This window comes from Pelobates fuscus, chromosome 3, assembly GCF_036172605.1.
Source record: "Pelobates fuscus isolate aPelFus1 chromosome 3, aPelFus1.pri, whole genome shotgun sequence".
NCBI lineage: Eukaryota > Metazoa > Chordata > Amphibia > Anura > Pelobatidae > Pelobates > Pelobates fuscus.
This window is the reverse complement of record NC_086319.1, coordinates 398876797-398901285: the sequence shown is the minus strand read 5'-3', so window position 1 is coordinate 398901285 and position 24489 is coordinate 398876797. Positions and strand designations below refer to the sequence as shown.

General features: G+C 38.0%; 22 non-coding genes across 22 annotated transcripts; all 22 read right to left on the bottom strand.

Moving 5' to 3' along the window:
• Positions 1–358: 358 nt before the first annotated feature.
• Positions 359–430, bottom strand: TRNAG-UCC (transfer RNA glycine (anticodon UCC)). The gene has a single exon. It is a non-coding gene; the product is annotated as a tRNA-Gly (tRNA).
• Positions 431–2367: 1937 nt separating this feature from the next.
• TRNAG-UCC (transfer RNA glycine (anticodon UCC)) lies at positions 2368–2439 on the bottom strand. Its single transcript has one exon. It is a non-coding gene; the product is annotated as a tRNA-Gly (tRNA).
• Positions 2440–4905: 2466 nt separating this feature from the next.
• On the bottom strand, positions 4906–4977 carry TRNAG-UCC (transfer RNA glycine (anticodon UCC)). The gene has a single exon. It is a non-coding gene; the product is annotated as a tRNA-Gly (tRNA).
• A 457-nt stretch (positions 4978–5434) lies between these two features.
• Positions 5435–5506, bottom strand: TRNAG-UCC (transfer RNA glycine (anticodon UCC)). The gene has a single exon. It is a non-coding gene; the product is annotated as a tRNA-Gly (tRNA).
• A 724-nt stretch (positions 5507–6230) lies between these two features.
• TRNAG-UCC (transfer RNA glycine (anticodon UCC)) lies at positions 6231–6302 on the bottom strand. Its single transcript has one exon. It is a non-coding gene; the product is annotated as a tRNA-Gly (tRNA).
• A 1252-nt stretch (positions 6303–7554) lies between these two features.
• Positions 7555–7626, bottom strand: TRNAG-UCC (transfer RNA glycine (anticodon UCC)). The gene has a single exon. It is a non-coding gene; the product is annotated as a tRNA-Gly (tRNA).
• A 2201-nt stretch (positions 7627–9827) lies between these two features.
• On the bottom strand, positions 9828–9899 carry TRNAG-UCC (transfer RNA glycine (anticodon UCC)). Its single transcript has one exon. It is a non-coding gene; the product is annotated as a tRNA-Gly (tRNA).
• A 615-nt stretch (positions 9900–10514) lies between these two features.
• On the bottom strand, positions 10515–10586 carry TRNAG-UCC (transfer RNA glycine (anticodon UCC)). Its single transcript has one exon. It is a non-coding gene; the product is annotated as a tRNA-Gly (tRNA).
• Positions 10587–11043: 457 nt separating this feature from the next.
• On the bottom strand, positions 11044–11115 carry TRNAG-UCC (transfer RNA glycine (anticodon UCC)). The gene has a single exon. It is a non-coding gene; the product is annotated as a tRNA-Gly (tRNA).
• Positions 11116–11572: 457 nt separating this feature from the next.
• TRNAG-UCC (transfer RNA glycine (anticodon UCC)) lies at positions 11573–11644 on the bottom strand. Its single transcript has one exon. It is a non-coding gene; the product is annotated as a tRNA-Gly (tRNA).
• Positions 11645–12100: 456 nt separating this feature from the next.
• On the bottom strand, positions 12101–12172 carry TRNAG-UCC (transfer RNA glycine (anticodon UCC)). The gene has a single exon. It is a non-coding gene; the product is annotated as a tRNA-Gly (tRNA).
• Positions 12173–13956: 1784 nt separating this feature from the next.
• Positions 13957–14028, bottom strand: TRNAG-UCC (transfer RNA glycine (anticodon UCC)). The gene has a single exon. It is a non-coding gene; the product is annotated as a tRNA-Gly (tRNA).
• Positions 14029–14485: 457 nt separating this feature from the next.
• On the bottom strand, positions 14486–14557 carry TRNAG-UCC (transfer RNA glycine (anticodon UCC)). The gene has a single exon. It is a non-coding gene; the product is annotated as a tRNA-Gly (tRNA).
• A 2842-nt stretch (positions 14558–17399) lies between these two features.
• On the bottom strand, positions 17400–17471 carry TRNAG-UCC (transfer RNA glycine (anticodon UCC)). Its single transcript has one exon. It is a non-coding gene; the product is annotated as a tRNA-Gly (tRNA).
• Positions 17472–17928: 457 nt separating this feature from the next.
• On the bottom strand, positions 17929–18000 carry TRNAG-UCC (transfer RNA glycine (anticodon UCC)). The gene has a single exon. It is a non-coding gene; the product is annotated as a tRNA-Gly (tRNA).
• Positions 18001–18457: 457 nt separating this feature from the next.
• Positions 18458–18529, bottom strand: TRNAG-UCC (transfer RNA glycine (anticodon UCC)). The gene has a single exon. It is a non-coding gene; the product is annotated as a tRNA-Gly (tRNA).
• A 989-nt stretch (positions 18530–19518) lies between these two features.
• Positions 19519–19590, bottom strand: TRNAG-UCC (transfer RNA glycine (anticodon UCC)). Its single transcript has one exon. It is a non-coding gene; the product is annotated as a tRNA-Gly (tRNA).
• A 457-nt stretch (positions 19591–20047) lies between these two features.
• Positions 20048–20119, bottom strand: TRNAG-UCC (transfer RNA glycine (anticodon UCC)). The gene has a single exon. It is a non-coding gene; the product is annotated as a tRNA-Gly (tRNA).
• A 457-nt stretch (positions 20120–20576) lies between these two features.
• Positions 20577–20648, bottom strand: TRNAG-UCC (transfer RNA glycine (anticodon UCC)). The gene has a single exon. It is a non-coding gene; the product is annotated as a tRNA-Gly (tRNA).
• Positions 20649–21371: 723 nt separating this feature from the next.
• TRNAG-UCC (transfer RNA glycine (anticodon UCC)) lies at positions 21372–21443 on the bottom strand. The gene has a single exon. It is a non-coding gene; the product is annotated as a tRNA-Gly (tRNA).
• A 457-nt stretch (positions 21444–21900) lies between these two features.
• TRNAG-UCC (transfer RNA glycine (anticodon UCC)) lies at positions 21901–21972 on the bottom strand. The gene has a single exon. It is a non-coding gene; the product is annotated as a tRNA-Gly (tRNA).
• Positions 21973–22429: 457 nt separating this feature from the next.
• On the bottom strand, positions 22430–22501 carry TRNAG-UCC (transfer RNA glycine (anticodon UCC)). The gene has a single exon. It is a non-coding gene; the product is annotated as a tRNA-Gly (tRNA).
• Between the last annotated feature and the right edge of the window lie 1988 nt (positions 22502–24489).

Here is a 24489-nt window from a genome sequence, read left to right as displayed (position 1 = left end):
TTTCGCTGTTTCAAACTTTGCAAGCACACTGTTTATTGGAATAAGATGAAAAAAAATCTATTGCAGAAATTTTAACTTGACTTGGGCACTTCCCAAAAATTGGGTTCTTCCAAACTGATACGGTTCAGATTTTCGAGAGACGTGCTTAAAATGACCATTATTGTACAAGAAAAAAAATTCAAAAACAAAAAACCCAAAGTGATTGACAATTTCCGAGAGTCATTCATATCTGATCTATGTAGAGCATGATCCAGCACAAAATGTTGTTGATTCAGCAACAAGTGCAGTAACAGTCATTGAAAATTTTAAATCGGAACGCAAAATTTGCTGACTAAAGTGTCGTAAAATCAGATTTTCTTGCGTTGGCCGGGAATCGAACCCGGGTCAACTGCTTGGAAGGCAGCTATGCTCACCACTATACCACCAACGCTTGATGTGTTTTGGTTTTACCGACACCACGAGCCATATGGTCACATTTTCAGACAAGCTTCCTGATCTCTCAAGAACGCTCGCCTAGTCTAAGTTCACATTTTGCTGTTTCAAACTTTGCAAGCATACTGTTTATTGGAATAAGATGAAAAAAAATCTATTGCAGAAATTTTAACTTGACTTGGGCACTTCCCAAAAATTGGGTTCTTCCAAACTGATACGGTTCAGATTTTCGAGAGACGTGCTTAAAATGACCATTATTGCACAAGAAAAAAAATTCAAAAACAAAAAACCCAAAGTGATTGACAATTTCCGATAGTCATTCATATCTGATCTATGTAGAGCATGATCCAGCACAAAATGTTGTTGATTCATCAACAAGTGCAGTAACAGTCATTGAAAATGTTAAATAGGAACGCAAAATTTGCTGAATAAAGTGTTGTAAAATCAGATTTTCTTGCGTTGGCCGGGAATCAAACCCGGGTCAACTGCTTGGAAGGCAGCTATGCTCACCACTATACCACCAACGCTTGATGCGTTTTGGTTTTACCGACACCACGAGCCATACGGTCACATTTTCAGACAAGTTTCCTGATCTCTCAAGAACGCTCGCCTAGTCTAAGTTCACATTTTGCTGTTTCAAACTTTGCAAGCACACTGTTTATTGGAATAAGATGAAAAAAATCTATTGATGAGTTTTAGTTTTACCGACACCACGAGCCATACGGTCACATTTTCAGACAAGCTTCCTGATCTCTCAAGAACGCTCGCCTAGTCTAAGTTCACATTTCGCTGTTTCAAACTTTGCAAGCACACTGTTTATTGGAATAAGATGAAAAAAAATCTATTGCAGAAATTTTAACTTGACTTGGGCACTTCCCAAAAATTGGGTTCTACCAAACTGATACGGTTCAGATTGTCGAGAGACGTGCTTAAAATGACCATTATTGTACAAGAAAAAAATATCAAAAACAAAAAACCCAAAGTGATTGACAATTTCCGAGAGTCATTCATATATGATCTATGTAGAGCATGATCCAGTCTAAGTTCACATTTCGCTGTTTCAAACTTTGCAAGCACACTGTTTATTGGAATAAGATGAAAAAAAATCTATTGTAGAAATTTTAACTTGACTTGGGCACTTCCCAAAAATTGGGTTCTTCCAAACTGATACGGTTCAGATTTTCGAGAGACGTGCTTAAAATGACCATTATTGTACAAGAAAAAAAATTCAAAAACAAAAAACCCAAAGTGATTGACAATTTCCGAGAGTCATTCATATCTGATCTATGTAGAGCATGAACCAGCACAAAATGTTGTTGATTCAGCAACAAGTGCAGTAACAGTCATTGAAAATGTTAAATCGGAACGCAAAATTTGCTGACTAAAGTGTCGTAAAATCAGATTTTCTTGCGTTGGCCAGGAATCGAACCCGGGTCAACTGCTTGGAAGGCAGCTATGCTCACCACTATACCACCAACGCTTAATGCGTTTTGGTTTTACCGACACCACAAGCCATATGGTCACATTTTCAGACAAGCTTCCTGATCTCTCAAGAACGCTCGCCTAGTCTAAGTTCACATTTTGCTGTTTCAAACTTTGCAAGCACACTGTTTATTGGAATAAGATGAAAAAGTCTATTGCAGAAATTTTAACTTGACTTGGGCACTTCCCAAAAATTGGGTTCTTCCAAACTGATACGGTTCAGATTTTCGAGAGACGTGCTTAAAATGACCATTATTGTACAAGAAAAAAAATTCAAAAACAAAAAACCCAAAGAGATTGACAATTTCTGAGAGTCATTCATATCTGATCTATATAGAGCATGATCCAGCACAAAATGTTGTTGATTCAGCAACAAGTGCAGTAACAGTCATTGAAAATGTTAAATAGGAACGCAAAATTTGCTGAATAAAGTGTCGTAAAATCAGATTTTTTTGCGTTGGCCGGGAATCGAACCCGGGTCAACTGCTTGGAAGGCAGCTATGCTCACCACTATACCACCAACGCTTGATGCGTTTTGGTTTTACCGACACCACGAGCCATACGGTCACATTTTCAGACAAGCTTCCTGATCTCTCAAGAACGCTCGCCTAGTCTAAGTTCACATTTCGCTGTTTCAAACTTTGCAAGCACACTGTTTATTGGAATAAGATGAAAAAAAATCTATTGCAGAAATTTTAACTTGACTTGGGCACTTCCCAAAAATTGGGTTCTTCCAAACTGATACGGTTCAGATTTTCGAGAGACGTGCTTAAAATGACCATTATTGTACAAGAAAAAAAATTCAAAAACAAAAAACCCAAAGTGATTGACAATTTCCGAGAGTCATTCATATCTGATCTATGTAGAGCATGATCCAGCACAAAATGTTGTTGATTCAGCAACAAGTGCAGTAACAGTCATTGAAAATGTTAAATAGGAACGCAAAATTTGCTGAATAAAGTGTCGTAAAATCAGATTTTCTTCCGTTGGCCGGGAATCGAACCCGGGTCAACTGCTTGGAAGGCAGCTATGCTCACCACTGTACCACCAACGCTTGATGCGTTTTGGTTTTACCGACACCACGAGCCATACGGTCACATTTTCAGACAAGCTTCCTGATCTCTCAAGAACGCTCGCCTAGTCTAAGTTCACATTTTGCTGTTTCAAACTTTGCAAGCACACTGTTTATTGGAATAAGATGAAAAAAATCTATTGATGTGTTTTAGTTTTACCGACACCACGAGCCATACGGTCACATTTTCAGACAAGCTTCCTGATCTCTCAAGAACGCTCGCCTAGTCTAAGTTCACATTTCGCTGTTTCAAACTTTGCAAGCACACTGTTTATTGGAATAAGATGAAAAAAAATCTATTGCAGAAATTTTAACTTGACTTGGGCACTTCCCAAAAATTGGGTTCTTCCAAACTGATACGGTTCAGATTTTCGAGAGACGTGCTTAAAATGACCATTATTGTACAAGAAAAAAAATTCAAAAACAAAAAACCCAAAGTGATTGACAATTTCCGAGAGTCATTCATATCTGATCTATGTAGAGCATGATCCAGTCTAAGTTCACATTTCGCTGTTTCAAACTTTGCAAGCACACTGTTTATTGGAATAAGATGAAAAAAAATCTATTGTAGAAATTTTAACTTGACTTGGGCACTTCCCAAAAATTGGGTTCTTCCAAACTGATACGGTTCAGATTTTCGAGAGACGTGCTTAAAATGACCATTATTGTACAAGAAAAAAAATTCAAAAACAAAAAACCCAAAGTGATTGACAATTTCCGAGAGTCATTCATATCTGATCTATGTAGAGCATGATCCAGCACAAAATGTTGTTGATTCAGCAACAAGTGCAGTAACAGTCATTGAAAATGTTAAATCGGAACGCAAAATTTGCTGACTAAAGTGTCGTAAAATCAGATTTTCTTGCGTTGGCCAGGAATCGAACCCAGGTCAACTGCTTGGAAGGCAGCTATGCTCACCACTATACCACCAACGCTTAATGCGTCTTGGTTTTCCCGACACCACAAGCCATATGGTCACATTTTCAGACAAGCTTCCTGATCTCTCAAGAACGCTCGCCTAGTCTAAGTTCACATTTTGCTGTTTCAAACTTTGCAAGCACACTGTTTATTGGAATAAGATGAAAAAGTCTATTGCAGAAATTTTAACTTGACTTGGGCACTTCCCAAAAATTGGGTTCTTCCAAACTGATACGGTTCAGATTTTCGAGAGACGTGCTTAAAATGACCATTATTGTACAAGAAAAAAAATTCAAAAACAAAAAACCCAAAGAGATTGACAATTTCTGAGAGTCATTCATATCTGATCTATATAGAGCATGATCCAGCACAAAATGTTGTTGATTCAGCAACAAGTGCAGTAACAGTCATTGAAAATGTTAAATCGGAACGCAAAATTTGCTGAATAAAGTGTCGTAAAATCAGATTTTCTTGCGTTGGCCGGGAATCAAACCCGGGTCAACTGCTTGGAAGGCAGCTATGCTCACCACTATACCACCAACACTTGATGCGTTTTGGTTTTACCGACACCACGAGCCATATGGTCACATTTTCAGACAAGCTTCCTGATCTCTCAAGAACGCTCGCCTAGTCTAAGTTCACATTTTGCTGTTTCAAACTTTGCAAGCACACTGTTTATTGGAATAAGATGAAAAAAAATCTATTGCAGAAATTTTAACTTGACTTGGGCACTTCCCAAAAATTGGGTTCTTCCAAACTGATACGGTTCAGATTTTCGAGAGACGTGCTTAAAATGACCATTATTGTACAAGAAAAAAAATTCAAAAACAAAAAACCCAAAGTGATTTACAATTTCCGAGAGTCATTCATATCTGATCTATGTAGAGCATGATCCAGCACAAAATGTTGTTGATTCAGCAACAAGTGCAGTAACAGTCGTTGAAAATGTTAAATAGGAACGCAAAATTTGCTGAATAAAGTGTCGTAAAATCAGATATTTTTGCGTTGGCCGGGAATCGAACCCGGGTCAACTGCTTGGAAGGCAGCTATGCTCACCACTATACCACCAACGCTTGATGCGTTTTGGTTTTACCGACACCACGAGCCATACGGTCACATTTTCAGACAAGCTTCCTGATCTCTCAAGAACGCTCGCCTAGTCTAAGTTCACATTTTGCTGTTTCAAACTTTGCAAGCACACTGTTTATTGGAATAAGATGAAAAAAAATCTATTGCAGAAATTTTAACTTGACTTGGGCACTTCCCAAAAATTGGGTTCTTCCAAACTGATACGGTTCAGATTTTCGAGAGACGTGCTTAAAATGACCATTATTGTACAAGAAAAAAAATTCAAAAACAAAAAACCCAAAGTGATTGACAATTTCCGAGAGTCATTCATATCTGATCTATGTAGAGTATGATCCAGCACAAAATGTTGTTGATTCAGCAACAAGTGCAGTAACAGTCATTGAAAATGTTAAATCGGAACGCAAAATTTGCTGAGTAAAGTGTCGTAAAATCAGATTTTCTTGCGTTGGCCGGGAATCGAACCCGGGTCAACTGCTTGGAAGGCAGCTATGCTCACCACTATACCACCAACGCTTGATGCGTTTTGGTTTTACCGACACCACGAGCCATACGGTCACATTTTCAGACAAGCTTCCTGATCTCTCAAGAACGCTCGCCTAGTCTAAGTTCACATTTTGCTGTTTCAATCTTTGCAAGCACACTGTTTATTGGAATAAGATGAAAAAAAATCTATTGCAGAGATTTTAACTTGACTTGGGCACTTCCCAAAAATTGGGTTCTTCCAAACTGATACGGTTCAGATTTTCGAGAGACGTGCTTAAAATGACCATTACTGTACAAGAAAAAAAACTTCAAAAACAAAAAACCCAAAGTGATTGACAATTTCCGAGAGTCATTCATATCTGATCTATGTAGAGCATGATCCAGTCTAAGTTCACATTTCGCTGTTTCAAACTTTGCAAGCACACTGTTTATTGGAATAAGATGAAAAAAAATCTATTGCAGAAATTTTAACTTGACTTGGGCACTTCCCAAAAATTGGGTTCTTCCAAACTGATACGGTTCAGATTTTCGAGAGCCGTGCTTAAAATGACCGTTATTGTAAAAGAAAAAAAAACAAAAAACAAAAAACCCAAAGTGATTGACAATTTCCGCGAGTCATTCATATCTGATCTATGTAGAGCATGATCCAGCACAAAATGTTGTTGATTCAGCAACAAGTGCAGTAACAGTCATTGAAAATTTTAAATCGGAACGCAAAATTTGCTGAATAAAGTGTCGTAAAATCAGATTTTCTTGCGTTGGCCGGGAATCGAACCCGGGTCAACTGCTTGGAAGGCAGCTATGCTCACCACTATACCACCAACGCTTGATGCGTTTTGGTTTTACCGACACCACGAGCCATACGGTCACATTTTCAGACAAGCTTCCTGATCTCTCAAGAACGCTCGCCTAGTCTAAGTTCACATTTCGCTGTTTCAAACTTTGCAAGCACACTGTTTATTGGAATAAGATGAAAAAAAATCTATTGCAGAAATTTTAACTTGACTTGGGCACTTCCCAAAAATTGGGTTCTTCCAAACTGATACGGTTCAGATTTTCGAGAGACGTGCTTAAAATGACCATTATTGTACAAGAAAAAAAATTCAAAAACAAAAAACCCAAAGTGATTGACAATTTCCGAGAGTCATTCATATCTGATCTATGTAGAGCATGATCCAGCACAAAATGTTGTTGATTCAGCAACAAGTGCAGTAACAGTCATTGAAAATGTTAAATCGGAACGCAAAATTTGCTGACTAAAGTGTCGTAAAATCAGATTTTCTTGCGTTGGCCGGGAATCGAACCCAGGTCAACTGCTTGGAAGGCAGCTATGCTCACCACTATACCACCAACGCTTGATGCGTTTTGGTTTTACCGACACCACGAGCCATATGGTCACATTTTCAGACAAGCTTCCTGATCTGTCAAGAACGCTCGCCTAGTCTAAGTTCACATTTTGCTGTTTCAAACTTTGCAAGCACACTGTTTATTGGAATAAGATGAAAAAAAATCTATTGCAGAAATTTTAACTTGACTTGGGCACTTCCCAAAAATTGGGTTCTTCCAAACTGATACGGTTCAGATTTTCGAGAGACGTGCTTAAAATGACCATTATTGTACAAGAAAAGAAATTCAAAAACAAAAAACCCAAAGTGATTGACAATTTCCGAGAGTCTTTCATATCTGATCTATGTAGAGCATGATCCAGTCTAAGTTCACATTTCGCTGTTTCAAACTTTGCAAGCACACTGTTTATTGGAATAAGATGAAAAAAAATCTATTGCAGAAATTTTAACTTGACTTGGGCACTTCCCAAAAATTGGGTTCTTCCAAACTGATACGGTTCAGATTTTCGAGAGACGTGCTTAAAATGACCATTATTGTACAAGAAAAAAAATTCAAAAACAAAAAACCCAAAGTGATTGACAATTTCCGAGAGTCATTCATATCTGATCTATGTAGAGCATGATCCAGCACAAAATGTTGTTGATTCAGCAACAAGTGCAGTAACAGTCATTGAAAATGTTAAATCGGAACGCAAAATTTGCTGACTAAAGTGTCGTAAAATCAGATTTTCTTGCGTTGGCCGGGAATCGAACCCGGGTCAACTGCTTGGAAGGCAGCTATGCTCACCACTATACCACCAACGCTTGATGCGTTTTGGTTTTACCGACACCACGAGCCATACGGTCACATTTTCAGACAAGCTTCCTGATCTCTCAAGAACGCTCGCCTAGTCTAAGTTCACATTTTGCTGTTTCAAACTTTGCAAGCACACTGTTTATTGGAAAAAGATGAAAAAAAATCTATTGCAGAAATTTTAACTTGACTTGGGCACTTCCCAAAAATTGGGTTCTTCCAAACTGATACGGTTCAGATTTTCGAGAGACGTGCTTAAAATGACCATTATTGTACAAGAAAAAAAATTCAAAAACAAAAAACCCAAAGTGATTGACAATTTCCGAGAGTCATTCATATCTGATCTATGTAGAGCATGATCCAGCACAAAATGTTGTTGATTCAGCAACAAGTGCAGTAACAGTCATTGAAAATGTTAAATAGGAACGCAAAATTTGCTGAATAAAGTGTCGTAAAATCAGATTTTCTTGCGTTGGCCAGGAATCGAACCCGGGTCAACTGCTTGGAAGGCAGCTATGCTCACCACTATACCACCAACGCTTGATGCGTTTTGGTTTTACCGACACCACGAGCCATACGGTCACATTTTCAGACAAGCTTCCTGATCTCTCAAGAACGCTCGCCTAGTCTAAGTTCACATTTTGCTGTTTCAAACTTTGCAAGCACACTGTTTATTGGAATAAGATGAAAAAAATCTATTGATGTGTTTTAGTTTTACCGACACCACGAGCCATACGGTCACATTTTCAGACAAGCTTCCTGATCTCTCAAGAACGCTCGCCTAGTCTAAGTTCACATTTCGCTGTTTCAAACTTTGCAAGCACACTGTTTATTGGAATAAGATGAAAAAAAATCTATTGCAGAAATTTTAACTTGACTTGGGCACTTCCCAAAATTGGGTTCTTCCAAACTGATACGGTTCAGATTTTCGAGAGACGTGCTTAAAATGACCATTATTGTACAAGAAAAAAAATTCAAAAACAAAAAACCCAAAGTGATTGACAATTTCCGAGAGTCATTCATATCTGATCTATGTAGAGCATGATCCAGCACAAAATGTTGTTGATTCAGCAACAAGTGCAGTAACAGTCATTGAAAATGTTAAATCGGAACGCAAAATTTGCTGACTAAAGTGTCGTAAAATCAGATTTTATTGCGTTGGCCGGGAATCGAACCCGGGTCAACTGCTTGGAAGGCAGATATGCTCACCACTATACCACCAACGCTTGATGCATTTTGGTTTTACCGACACCACGAGCCATATGGTCACATTTTCAGACAAGCTTCCTGATCTCTCAAGAACGCTCGCCTAGTCTAAGTTCACATTTTGCTGTTTCAAACTTTGCAAGCACACTGTTTATTGGAATAAGATGAAAAAAAATCTATTGCAGAAATTTTAACTTGACTTGGGCACTTCCCAAAAATTGGGTTCTTCCAAACTGATACGGTTCAGATTTTCGAGAGACGTGCTTAAAATGACCATTATTGTACAAGAAAAAAAATTCAAAAACAAAAAACCCAAAGTGATTGACAATTTCCGAGAGTCATTCATATCTGATCTATGTAGAGCATGATCCAGCACAAAATGTTGTTGATTCAGCAACAAGTGCAGTAACAGTCATTGAAAATGTTAAATCGGAACGCATAATTTGCTGACTAAAGTGTCGTAAAATCAGATTTTCTTGCGTTGGCCGGGAATCGAACCCGGGTCAACTGCTTGGAAGGCAGCTATGCTCACCACTATACCACCAACACTTGATGCGTTTTGGTTTTACCGACACCACGAGCCATACGGTCACATTTTCAGACAAGCTTCCTGATCTCTCAAGAACGCTCGCCTAGTCTAAGTTCACATTTTGCTGTTTCAAACTTTGCAAGCACACTGTTTATTGGAATAAGATGAAAAAAAATCTATTGCAGAAATTTTAACTTGACTTGGGCACTTCCCAAAAATTGGGTTCTTCCAAACTGATACGGTTCAGATTTTCGAGAGACGTGCTTAAAATGACCATTATTGTACAAGAAAAAAAATTCAAAAACAAAAAACCCAAAGTGATTGACAATTTCCGAGAGTCATTCATATCTGATCTATGTAGAGCATGATCCAGCACAAAATGTTGTTGATTCAGCAACAAGTGCAGTAACAGTCATTGAAAATGTTAAATAGGAACGCAAAATTTGCTGAATAAAGTGTCGTAAAAGCAGATTTTCTTGCGTTGGCCGGGAATCGAACCCGGGTCAACTGCTTGGAAGGCAGCTATGCTCACCACTATACCACCAACGCTTGATGCGTTTTGGTTTTACCGACACCACGAGCCATACGGTCACATTTTCAGACAAGCTTCCTGATCTCTCAAGAACGCTCGCCTAGTCTAAGTTCACATTTTGCTGTTTCAAACTTTGCAAGCACACTGTTTATTGGAATAAGATGAAAAAAATCTATTGATGTGTTTTAGTTTTACCGACACCACGAGCCATACGGTCACATTTTCAGACAAGCTTCCTGATCTCTCAAGAACGCTCGCCTAGTCTAAGTTCACATTTCGCTGTTTCAAACTTTGCAAGCACACTGTTTATTGGAATAAGATGAAAAAAAATCTATTGCAGAAATTTTAACTTGACTTGGGCACTTCCCAAAAATTGGGTTCTTCCAAACTGATACGGTTCAGATTTTCGAGAGACGTGCTTAAAATGACCATTATTGTACAAGAAAAAAAATTCAAAAACAAAAAACCCAAAGTGATTGACAATTTCCGAGAGTCATTCATATCTGATCTATGTAGAGCATGATCCAGCACAAAATGTTGTTGATTCAGCAACAAGTGCAGTAACAGTCATTGAAAATGTTAAATCGGAACGCAAAATTTGCTGACTAAAGTGTCGTAAAATCAGATTTTCTTGCGTTGGCCGGGAATCGAACCCGGGTCAACTGCTTGGAAGGCAGCTATGCTCACCACTATACCACCAACGCTTGATGCGTTTTGGTTTTACCGACACCACGAGCCATATGGTCACATTTTCAGACAAGCTTCCTGATCTCTCAAGAACGCTCGCCTAGTCTAAGTTCACATTTTGCTGTTTCAAACTTTGCAAGCACACTGTTTATTGGAATAAGATGAAAAAAAATCTATTGCAGAAATTTTAACTTGACTTGGGCACTTCCCAAAAATTGGGTTCTTCCAAACTGATACGGTTCAGATTTTCGAGAGACGTGCTTAAAATGACCATTATTGTACAAGAAAAAAAATTCAAAAACAAAAAACCCAAAGTGATTGACAATTTCCGAGAGTCATTCATATCTGATCTATGTAGAGCATGATCCAGCACAAAATGTTGTTGATTCAGCAACAAGTGCAGTAACAGTCGTTGAAAATGTTAAATAGGAACGCAAAATTTGCTGAATAAAGTGTCGTAAAATCAGATTTTTTTGCGTTGGCCGGGAATCGAACCCGGGTCAACTGCTTGGAAGGCAGCTATGCTCACCACTATACCACCAACGCTTGATGCGTTTTGGTTTTACCGACACCACGAGCCATACGGTCACATTTTCAGACAAGCTTCCTGATCTCTCAAGAACGCTCGCCTAGTCTAAGTTCACATTTTGCTGTTTCAAACTTTGCAAGCACACTGTTTATTGGAATAAGATGAAAAAAAATCTATTGCAGAAATTTTAACTTGACTTGGGCACTTCCCAAAAATTGGGTTCTTCCAAACTGATACGGTTCAGATTTTCGAGAGACGTGCTTAAAATGACCATTATTGTACAAGAAAAAAAATTCAAAAACAAAAAACCCAAAGTGATTGACAATTTCCGAGAGTCATTCATATCTGATCTATGTAGAGCATGATCCAGCACAAAATGTTGTTGATTCAGCAACAAGTGCAGTAACAGTCGTTGAAAATGTTAAATAGGAACGCAAAATTTGCTGAATAAAGTGTCGTAAAATCAGATTTTTTTGCGTTGGCCGGGAATCGAACCCGGGTCAACTGCTTGGAAGGCAGCTATGCTCACCACTATACCACCAACGCTTGATGCGTTTTGGTTTTACCGACACCACGAGCCATACGGTCACATTTTCAGACAAGCTTCCTGATCTCTCAAGAACGCTCGCCTAGTCTAAGTTCACATTTTGCTGTTTCAAACTTTGCAAGCACACTGTTTATTGGAATAAGATGAAAAAAAATCTATTGCAGAAATTTTAACTTGACTTGGGCACTTCCCAAAAATTGGGTTCTTCCAAACTGATACGGTTCAGATTTTCGAGAGACGTGCTTAAAATGACCATTATTGTACAAGAAAAAAAATTCAAAACAAAAAACCCAAAGTGATTGACAATTTCCGAGAGTCATTCATATCTGATCTATGTAGAGCATGATCCAGCACAAAATGTTGTTGATTCAGCAACAAGTGCAGTAACAGTCGTTGAAAATGTTAAATAGGAACGCAAAATTTGCTGAATAAAGTGTCGTAAAATCAGATTTTTTTGCGTTGGCCGGGAATCGAACCCGGGTCAACTGCTTGGAAGGCAGCTATGCTCACCACTATACCACCAACGCTTGATGCGTTTTGGTTTTACCGACACCACGACCCATACGGTTACATTTTCAGACAAGCTTCCTGATCTCTCAAGAACGCTCGCCTAGTCTAAGTTCACATTTTGCTGTTTCAAACTTTGCAAGCACACTGTTTATTGGAATAAGATGAAAAAAAATCTATTGCAGAAATTTTGACTTGACTTGGGCACTTCCCAAAAATTGGGTTCTTCCAAACTGATACGGTTCAGATTTTCGAGAGACGTGCTTAAAATGACCATTATTGTACAAGAAAAAAAATTCAAAAACAAAACACCCAAAGTGATTGACAATTTCCGAGAGTCATTCATATCTGATCTATGTAGAGCATGATCCAGTCTAAGTTCACATTTCGCTGTTTCAAACTTTGCAAGCACACTGTTTATTGGAATAAGATGAAAAAAAATCTATTGCAGAAATTTTAACTTGACTTGGGCACTTCCCAAAAATTGGGTTCTTCCAAACTGATACGGTTCAGATTTTCGAGAGACGTGCTTAAAATGACCATTATTGTACAAGAAAAAAAATTCAAAAACAAAAAACCCAAAGTGATTGACAATTTCCGAGAGTCATTCATATCTGATCTATGTAGAGCATGATCCAGCACAAAATGTTGTTGATTCAGCAACAAGTGCAGTAACAGTCGTTGAAAATGTTAAATAGGAACGCAAAATTTGCTGAATAAAGTGTCGTAAAATCAGATTTTTTTGCGTTGGCCGGGAATCGAACCCGGGTCAACTGCTTGGAAGGCAGCTATGCTCACCACTATACCACCAAAGCTTGATGCGTTTTGGTTTTACCGACACCACGAGCCATACGGTCACATTTTCAGACAAGCTTCCTGATCTCTCAAGAACGCTCGCCTAGTCTAAGTTCACATTTTGCTGTTTCAAACTTTGCAAGCACACTGTTTATTGGAATAAGATGAAAAAAAATCTATTGCAGAAATTTTAACTTGACTTGGGCACTTCCCAAAAATTGGGTTCTTCCAAACTGATACGGTTCAGATTTTCGAGAGACGTGCTTAAAATGACCATTATTGTACAAGAAAAAAAATTCAAAAACAAAAAACCCAAAGTGATTGACAATTTCCGAGAGTCATTCATATCTGATCTATGTAGAGCATGATCCAGTCTAAGTTCTTATTTCGCTGTTTCAAACTTTGCAAGCACACTGTTTATTGGAATAAGATGAAAAAAAATCTATTGCAGAAATTTTAACTTGACTTGGGCACTTCCCAAAAATTGGGTTCTTCCAAACTGATACGGTTCAGATTTTCGAGAGACGTGCTTAAAATGACCATTATTGTACAAGAAAAAAAATTCAAAAACAAAAAACCCAAAGTGATTGACAATTTCCGAGAGTCATTCATATCTGATCTATGTAGAGCATGATCAAGTCTAAGTTCACATTTCGCTGTTTCAAACTTTGCAAGCACACTGTTTATTGAAATAAGATGAAAAAAAATCTATTGCAGAAATTTTAACTTGACTTGGGCACTTCCCAAAAATTGGGTTCTTCCAAACTGATACGGTTCAGATTTTCGAGAGACGTGCTTAAAATGACCATTATTGTACAAGAAAAAAAATTCAAAGACAAAAAACCCAAAGTGATTGACAATTTCCGAGAGTCATTCATATCTGATCTATGTAGAGCATGATCCAGCACAAAATGTTGTTGATTCAGCAACAAGTGCAGTAACAGTCGTTGAAAATGTTAAATAGGAACGCAAAATTTGCTGAATAAAGTGTCGTAAAATCAGATTTTTTTGCGTTGGCCGGGAATCGAACCCGGGTCAACTGCTTGGAAGGCAGCTATGCTCACCACTATACCACCAACGCTTGATGCGTTTTGGTTTTACCGACACCACGAGCCATACGGTCACATTTTCAGACAAGCTTCCTGATCTCTCAAGAACGCTCGCCTAGTCTAAGTTCACATTTTGCTGTTTCAAACTTTGCAAGCACACTGTTTATTGGAATAAGATGAAAAAAAATCTATTGCAGAAATTTTAACTTGACTTGGGCACTTCCCAAAAATTGGGTTCTTCCAAACTGATACGGTTCAGATTTTCGAGAGACGTGCTTAAAATGACCATTATTGTACAAGAAAAAAAATTCAAAAACAAAAAACCCAAAGTGATTGACAATTTCCGAGAGTCATTCATATCTGATCTATGTAGAGCATGATCCAGCACAAAATGTTGTTGATTCAGCAACAAGTGCAGTAACAGTCGTTGAAAATGTTAAATAGGAACGCAAAATTTGCTGAATAAAGTGTCGTAAAATCAGATTTTTTTGCGTTGGCCGGGAATCGAACCCGGGTCAACTGCTTGGAAGGCAGCTATGCTCACCACTATACCACCAACGCTTGATGCGTTTTGGTTTTACCGACACCACGAGCCATACGGTCACATTTTCAGACAAGCTTCCTGATCTCTCAAGAACGCTCGCCTAGTCTAAGTTCACATTTTGCTGTTTCAAACTTTGCAAGCACACTGTTTATTGGAATAAGATGAAAAAAAATCTATTGCAGAAATTTTAACTTGACTTGGGCACTTCCCAAAAATTGGGTTCTTCCAAACTGATACGGTTCAGATTTTCGAGAGACGTGCTTAAAATGACCATTATTGTACAAGAAAAAAAATTCAAAAACAAAACACCCAAAGTGATTGACAATTTCCGTGAGTCATTCATATCTGATCTATGTAGAGCATGATCCAGTCTAAGTTCACATTTCGCTGTTTCAAACTTTGCAAGCACACTGTTTATTGGAATAAGATGAAAAAAAATCTATTGCAGAAATTTTAACTTGACTTGGGCACTTCCCAAAAATTGGGTTCTTCCAAACTGATACGGTTCAGATTTTCGAGAGACGTGCTTAAAATGACCATTATTGTACAAGAAAAAAAATTCAAAAACAAAAAACCCAAAGTGATTGACAATTTCCGAGAGTCATTCATATCTGATCTATGTAGAGCATGATCCAGCACAAAATGTTGTTGATTCAGCAACAAGTGCAGTAACAGTCGTTGAAAATGTTAAATAGGAACGCAAAATTTGCTGAATAAAGTGTCGTAAAATCAGATTTTTTTGCGTTGGCCGGGAATCGAACCCGGGTTAACTGCTTGGAAGGCAGCTATGCTCACCACTATACCACCAACGCTTGATGCGTTTTGGTTTTACCGACACCACGAGCCATACGGTCACATTTTCAGACAAGCTTCCTGATCTCTCAAGAACGCTCGCCTAGTCTAAGTTCACATTTTGCTGTTTCAAACTTTGCAAGCACACTGTTTATTGGAATAAGATGAAAAAAAATCTATTGCAGAAATTTTAACTTGACTTGGGCACTTCCCAAAAATTGGGTTCTTCCAAACTGATACGGTTCAGATTTTCGAGAGATGTGCTTAAAATGACCATTATTGTACAAGAAAAAAAATTCAAAAACAAAAAACCCAAAGTGATTGACAATTTCCGAGAGTCATTCATATCTGATCTATGTAGAGCATGATCCAGCACAAAATGTTGTTGATTCAGCAACAAGTGCAGTAACAGTCGTTGAAAATGTTAAATAGGAACGCAAAATTTGCTGAATAAAGTGTCGTAAAATCAGATTTTTTTGCGTTGGCCGGGAATCGAACCCGGGTCAACTGCTTGGAAGGCAGCTATGCTCACCACTATACCACCAAAGCTTGATGCGTTTTGGTTTTACCGACACCACGAGCCATACGGTCACATTTTCAGACAAGCTTCCTGATCTCTCAAGAACGCTCGCCTAGTCTAAGTTCACATTTTGCTGTTTCAAACTTTGCAAGCACACTGTTTATTGGAATAAGATGAAAAAAAATCTATTGCAGAAATTTTAACTTGACTTGGGCACTTCCCAAAAATTGGGTTCTTCCAAACTGATACGGTTCAGATTTTCGAGAGACGTGCTTAAAATGACCATTATTGTACAAGAAAAAAAATTCAAAAACAAAAAACCCAAAGTGATTGACAATTTCCGAGAGTCATTCATATCTGATCTATGTAGAGCATGATCCAGCACAAAATGTTGTTGATTCAGCAACAAGTGCAGTAACAGTCGTTGAAAATGTTAAATAGGAACGCAAAATTTGCTGAATAAAGTGTCGTAAAATCAGATTTTTTTGCGTTGGCCGGGAATCGAACCCGGGTCAACTGCTTGGAAGGCAGCTATGCTCACCACTATACCACCAAAGCTTGATGCGTTTTGGTTTTACCGACACCACGAGCCATACGGTCACATTTTCAGACAAGCTTCCTGATCTCTCAAGAACGCTCGCCTAGTCTAAGTTCACATTTTGCTGTTTCAAACTTTGCAAGCACACTGTTTATTGGAATAAGATGAAAAAAAATCTATTGCAGAAATTTTAACTTGACTTGGGAACTTCCCAAAAATTGGGTTCTTCCAAACTGATACGGTTCAGATTTTCGAGAGACGTGCTTAAAATGACCATTATTGTACAAGAAAAAAAATTCAAAAACAAAAAACCCAAAGTGATTGACAATTTCCGAGAGTCATTCATATCTGATCTATGTAGAGCATGATCCAGTCTAAGTTCTTATTTCGCTGTTTCAAACTTTGCAAGCACACTGTTTATTGGAATAAGATGAAAAAAAATCTATTGCAGAAATTTTAACTTGACTTGGGCACTTCCCAAAAATTGGGTTCTTCCAAACTGATACGGTTCAGATTTTCGAGAGACGTGCTTAAAATGACCATTATTGTACAAGAAAAAAAATTCAAAAACAAAAAACCCAAAGTGATTGACAATTTCCGAGAGTCATTCATATCTGATCTATGTAGAGCATGATCAAGTCTAAGTTCACATTTCGCTGTTTCAAACTTTGCAAGCACACTGTTTATTGAAATAAGATGAAAAAAAATCTATTGCAGAAATTTTAACTTGACTTGGGCACTTCCCAAAAATTGGGTTCTTCCAAACTGATACGGTTCAGATTTTCGAGAGACGTGCTTAAAATTACCATTATTGTACAAGAAAAAAAATTCAAAGACAAAAAACCCAAAGTGATTGACAATTTCCGAGAGTCATTCATATCTGATCTATGTAGAGCATGATCCAGCACAAAATGTTGTTGATTCAGCAACAAGTGCAGTAACAGTCGTTGAAAATGTTAAATAGGAACGCAAAATTTGCTGAATAAAGTGTCGTAAAATCAGATTTTTTTGCGTTGGCCGGGAATCGAACCCGGGTCAACTGCTTGGAAGGCAGCTATGCTCACCACTATACCACCAACGCTTGATGCGTTTTGGTTTTACCGACACCACGAGCCATACGGTCACATTTTCAGACAAGCTTCCTGATCTCTCAAGAACGCTCGCCTAGTCTAAGTTCACATTTTGCTGTTTCAAACTTTGCAAGCACACTGTTTATTGGAATAAGATGAAAAAAAATCTATTGCAGAAATTTTAACTTGACTTGGGCACTTCCCAAAAATTGGGTTCTTCCAAACTGATACGGTTCAGATTTTCGAGAGACGTGCTTAAAATGACCATTATTGTACAAGAAAAAAAATTCAAAAACAAAAAACCCAAAGTGATTGACAATTTCCGAGAGTCATTCATATCTGATCTATGTAGAGCATGATCCAGCACAAAATGTTGTTGATTCAGCAACAAGTGCAGTAACAGTCGTTGAAAATGTTAAATAGGAACGCAAAATTTGCTGAATAAAGTGTCGTAAAATCAGATTTTTTTGCGTTGGCCGGGAATCGAACCCGGGTCAACTGCTTGGAAGGCAGCTATGCTCACCACTATACCACCAACGCTTGATGCGTTTTGGTTTTACCGACACCACGAGCCATACGGTCACATTTTCAGACAAGCTTCCTGATCTCTCAAGAACGCTCGCCTAGTCTAAGTTTACATTTTGCTGTTTCAAACTTTGCAAGCACACTGTTTATTGGAATAAGATGAAAAAAAATCTATTGCAGAAATTTTAACTTGACTTGGGCACTTCCCAAAAATTGGGTTCTTCCAAACTGATACGGTTCAGATTTTCGAGAGACGTGCTTAAAATGACCATTATTGTACAAGAAAAAAAATTCAAAAACAAAAAACCCAAAGTGATTGACAATTTCCGAGAGTCATTCATATCTGATCTATGTAGAGCATGATCCAGCACAAAATGTTGTTGATTCAGCAACAAGTGCAGTAACAGTCGTTGAAAATTTTAAATAGGAACGCAAAATTTGCTGAATAAAGTGTCGTAAAATCAGATTTTTTTGCGTTGGCCGGGAATCGAACCCGGGTCAACTGCTTGGAAGGCAGCTATGCTCACCACTATACCACCAACGCTTGATGCGTTTTGGTTTTACCGACACCACGAGCCATACGGTCACATTTTCAGACAAGCTTCCTGATCTCTCAAGAACGCTCGCCTAGTCTAAGTTCACATTTTGCTGTTTCAAACTTTGCAAGCACACTGTTTATTGGAATAAGATGAAAAAAAATCTATTGCAGAAATTTTAACTTGACTTGGGCACTTCCCAAAAATTGGGTTCTTCCAAACTGATACGGTTCAGATTTTCGAGAGACGTGCTTAAAATGACCATTATTGTACAAGAAAAAAAATTCAAAAACAAAACACCCAAAGTGATTGACAATTTCCGAGAGTCATTCATATCTGATCTATGTAGAGCATGATCCAGTCTAAGTTCTTATTTCGCTGTTTCAAACTTTGCAAGCACACTGTTTATTGGAATAAGATGAAAAAAAATCTATTGCAGAAATTTTAACTTGACTTGGGCACTTCCCAAAAATTGGGTTCTTCCAAACTGATACGGTTCAGATTTTCGAGAGACGTGCTTAAAATGACCATTATTGTACAAGAAAAAAAATTCAAAAACAAAAAACCCAAAGTGATTGACAATTTCCGAGAGTCATTCATATCTGATCTATGTAGAGCATGATCAAGTCTAAGTTCACATTTCGCTGTTTCAAACTTTGCAAGCACACTGTTTATTGAAATAAGATGAAAAAAAATCTATTGCAGAAATTTTAACTTGACTTGGGCACTTCCCAAAAATTGGGTTCTTCCAAACTGATACGGTTCAGATTTTCGAGAGACGTGCTTAAAATGACCATTATTGTACAAGAAAAAAAATTCAAAGACAAAAAACCCAAAGTGATTGACAATTTCCGAGAGTCATTCATATCTGATCTATGTAGAGCATGATCCAGCACAAAATGTTGTTGATTCAGCAACAAGTGCAGTAACAGTCGTTGAAAATGTTAAATAGGAACGCAAAATTTGCTGAATAAAGTGTCGTAAAATCAGATTTTTTTGCGTTGGCCGGGAATCGAACCCGGGTCAACTGCTTGGAAGGCAGCTATGCTCACCACTATACCACCAACGCTTGATGCGTTTTGGTTTTACCGACACCACGAGCCATACGGTCACATTTTCAGACAAGCTTCCTGATCTCTCAAGAACGCTCGCCTAGTCTAAGTTCACATTTTGCTGTTTCAAACTTTGCAAGCACACTGTTTATTGGAATAAGATGAAAAAAAATCTATTGCAGAAATTTTAACTTGACTTGGGCACTTCCCAAAAATTGGGTTCTTCCAAACTGATACGGTTCAGATTTTCGAGAGACGTGCTTAAAATGACCATTATTGTACAAGAAAAAAAATTCAAAAACAAAAAACCCAAAGTGATTGACAATTTCCGAGAGTCATTCATATCTGATCTATGTAGAGCATGATCCAGCACAAAATGTTGTTGATTCAGCAACAAGTGCAGTAACAGTCGTTGAAAATGTTAAATAGGAACGCAAAATTTGCTGAATAAAGTGTCGTAAAATCAGATTTTTTTGCGTTGGCCGGGAATCGAACCCGGGTCAACTGCTTGGAAGGCAGCTATGCTCACCACTATACCACCAACGCTTGATGCGTTTTGGTTTTACCGACACCACGAGCCATACGGTCACATTTTCAGACAAGCTTCCTGATCTCTCAAGAACGCTCGCCTAGTCTAAGTTCACATTTTGCTGTTTCAAACTTTGCAAGCACACTGTTTATTGGAATAAGATGAAAAAAAATCTATTGCAGAAATTTTAACTTGACTTGGGCACTTCCCAAAAATTGGGTTCTTCCAAACTGATACGGTTCAGATTTTCGAGAGACGTGCTTAAAATGACCATTATTGTACAAGAAAAAAAATTCAAAAACAAAAAACCCAAAGTGATTGACAATTTCCGAGAGTCATTCATATCTGATCTATGTAGAGCATGATCCAGCACAAAATGTTGTTGATTCAGCAACAAGTGCAGTAACAGTCGTTGAAAATTTTAAATAGGAACGCAAAATTTGCTGAATAAAGTGTCGTAAAATCAGATTTTTTTGCGTTGGCCGGGAATCGAACCCGGGTCAACTGCTTGGAAGGCAGCTATGCTCACCACTATACCACCAACGCTTGATGCGTTTTGGTTTTACCGACACCACGAGCCATACGGTCACATTTTCAGACAAGCTTCCTGATCTCTCAAGAACGCTCGCCTAGTCTAAGTTCACATTTTGCTGTTTCAAACTTTGCAAGCACACTGTTTATTGGAATAAGATGAAAAAAAATCTATTGCAGAAATTTTAACTTGACTTGGGCACTTCCCAAAAATTGGGTTCTTCCAAACTGATACGGTTCAGATTTTCGAGAGACGTGCTTAAAATGACCATTATTGTACAAGAAAAAAAATTCAAAAACAAAACACCCAAAGTGATTGACAATTTCCGAGAGTCATTCATATCTGATCTATGTAGAGCATGATCCAGTCTAAGTTCACATTTCGCTGTTTCAAACTTTGCAAGCACACTGTTTATTGGAATAAGATGAAAAAAAATCTATTGCAGAAATTTTAACTTGACTTGGGCACTTCCCAAAAATTGGGTTCTTCCAAACTGATACGGTTCAGATTTTCGAGAGACGTGCTTAAAATGACCATTATTGTACAAGAAAAAAAATTCAAAAACAAAAAACCCAAAGTGATTGACAATTTCCGAGAGTCATTCATATCTGATCTATGTAGAGCATGATCCAGCACAAAATGTTGTTGATTCAGCAACAAGTGCAGTAACAGTCGTTGAAAATGTTAAATAGGAACGCAAAATTTGCTGAATAAAGTGTCGTAAAATCAGATTTTTTTGCGTTGGCCGGGAATCGAACCCGGGTCAACTGCTTGGAAGGCAGCTATGCTCACCACTATACCACCAACGCTTGATGCGTTTTGGTTTTACCGACACCACGAGCCATACGGTCACATTTTCAGACAAGCTTCCTGATCTCTCAAGAACGCTCGCCTAGTCTAAGTTCACATTTTGCTGTTTCAAACTTTGCAAGCACACTGTTTATTGGAATAAGATGAAAAAAAATCTATTGCAGAAATTTTAACTTGACTTGGGCACTTCCCAAAAATTGGGTTCTTCCAAACTGATACGGTTCAGATTTTCGAGAGACGTGCTTAAAATGACCATTATTGTACAAGAAAAAAAATTCAAAAACAAAAAACCCAAAGTGATTGACAATTTCCGAGAGTCATTCATATCTGATCTATGTAGAGCATGATCCAGCACAAAATGTTGTTGATTCAGCAACAAGTGCAGTAACAGTCGTTGAAAATGTTAAATAGGAACGCAAAATTTGCTGAATAAAGTGTCGTAAAATCAGATTTTTTTGCGTTGGCCGGGAATCGAACCCGGGTCAACTGCTTGGAAGGCAGCTATGCTCACCACTATACCACCAACGCTTGATGCGTTTTGGTTTTACCGACACCACGAGCCATACGGTCACATTTTCAGACAAGCTTCCTGATCTCTCAAGAACGCTCGCCTAGTCTAAGTTCACATTTTGCTGTTTCAAACTTTGCAAGCACACTGTTTATTGGAATAAGATGAAAAAAAATCTATTGCAGAAATTTTAACTTGACTTGGGCACTTCCCAAAAATTGGGTTCTTCCAAACTGATACGGTTCAGATTTTCGAGAGACGTGCTTAAAATGACCATTATTGTACAAGAAAAAAAATTCAAAAACAAAAAACCCAAAGTGATTGACAATTTCCGAGAGTCATTCATATCTGATCTATGTAGAGCATGATCCAGCACAAAATGTTGTTGATTCAGCAACAAGTGCAGTAACAGTCGTTGAAAATTTTAAATAGGAACGCAAAATTTGCTGAATAAAGTGTCGTAAAATCAGATTTTTTTGCGTTGGCCGGGAATCGAACCCGGGTCAACTGCTTGGAAGGCAGCTATGCTCACCACTATACCACCAACGCTTGATGCGTTTTGGTTTTACCGACACCACGAGCCATACGGTCACATTTTCAGACAAGCTTCCTGATCTCTCAAGAACGCTCGCCTAGTCTAAGTTCACATTTTGCTGTTTCAAACTTTGCAAGCACACTGTTTATTGGAATAAGATGAAAAAAAATCTATTGCAGAAATTTTAACTTGACTTGGGCACTTCCCAAAAATTGGGTTCTTCCAAACTGATACGGTTCAGATTTTCGAGAGACGTGCTTAAAATGACCATTATTGTACAAGAAAAAAAATTCAAAAACAAAACACCCAAAGTGATTGACAATTTCCGAGAGTCATTCATATCTGATCTATGTAGAGCATGATCCAGTCTAAGTTCACATTTCGCTGTTTCAAACTTTGCAAGCACACTGTTTATTGGAATAAGATGAAAAAAAATCTATTGCAGAAATTTTAACTTGACTTGGGCACTTCCCAAAAATTGGGTTCTTCCAAACTGATACGGTTCAGATTTTCGAGAGACGTGCTTAAAATGACCATTATTGTACAAGAAAAAAAATTCAAAAACAAAAAACCCAAAGTGATTGACAATTTCCGAGAGTCATTCATATCTGATCTATGTAGAGCATGATCCAGCACAAAATGTTGTTGATTCAGCAACAAGTGCAGTAACAGTCGTTGAAAATGTTAAATAGGAACGCAAAATTTGCTGAATAAAGTGTCGTAAAATCAGATTTTTTTGCAATGGCCGGGAATCGAACCCGGGTCAACTGCTTGGAAGGCAGCTATGCTCACCACTATACCACCAACGCTTGATGCGTTTTGGTTTTACCGACACCACGAGCCATACGGTCACATTTTCAGACAAGCTTCCTGATCTCTCAAGAACGCTCGCCTAGTCTAAGTTCACATTTTGCTGTTTCAAACTTTGCAAGCACACTGTTTATTGGAATAAGATGAAAAAAAATCTATTGCAGAAATTTTAACTTGACTTGGGCACTTCCCAAAAATTGGGTTCTTCCAAACTGATACGGTTCAGATTTTCGAGAGACGTGCTTAAAATGACCATTATTGTACAAGAAAAAAAATTCAAAAACAAAAAACCCAAAGTGATTGACAATTTCCGAGAGTCATTCATATCTGATCTATGTAGAGCATGATCCAGCACAAAATGTTGTTGATTCAGCAACAAGTGCAGTAACAGTCATTGAAAATGTTAAATAGGAACACAAAATTAGCTGAATAAAGTGTCGTAAAATCAGATTTTTTTGCGTTGGCCGGGAATCGAACCCGGGTGAACTGCTTGGAAGGCAGCTATGCTCACCACTATACCACCAACGCTTGATGCGTTTTGGTTTTACCGACACCACGAGCCATACGGTCACATTTTCAGACAAGCTTCCTGATCTCTCAAGAACGCTCGCCTAGTCTAAGTTCACATTTTGCTGTTTCAAACTTTGCAAGCACACTGTTTATTGGAATAAGATGAAAAAAAATCTATTGCAGAAATTTTAACTTGACTTGGGAACTTCCCAAAAATTGGGTTCTTCCAAACTGATACGGTTCAGATTTTCGAGAGACGTGCTTAAAATGACCATTATTGTACAAGAAAAAAAATTCAAAAACAAAAAACCCAAAGTGATTGACAATTTCCGAGAGTCATTCATATCTGATCTATGTAGAGCATGATCCAGTCTAAGTTCTTATTTCGCTGTTTCAAACTTTGCAAGCACACTGTTTATTGGAATAAGATGAAAAAAAATCTATTGCAGAAATTTTAACTTGACTTGGGCACTTCCCAAAAATTGGGTTCTTCCAAACTGATACGGTTCAGATTTTCGAGAGACGTGCTTAAAATGACCATTATTGTACAAGAAAAAAAATTCAAAAACAAAAAACCCAAAGTGATTGACAATTTCCGAGAGTCATTCATATCTGATCTATGTAGAGCATGATCAAGTCTAAGTTCACATTTCGCTGTTTCAAACTTTGCAAGCACACTGTT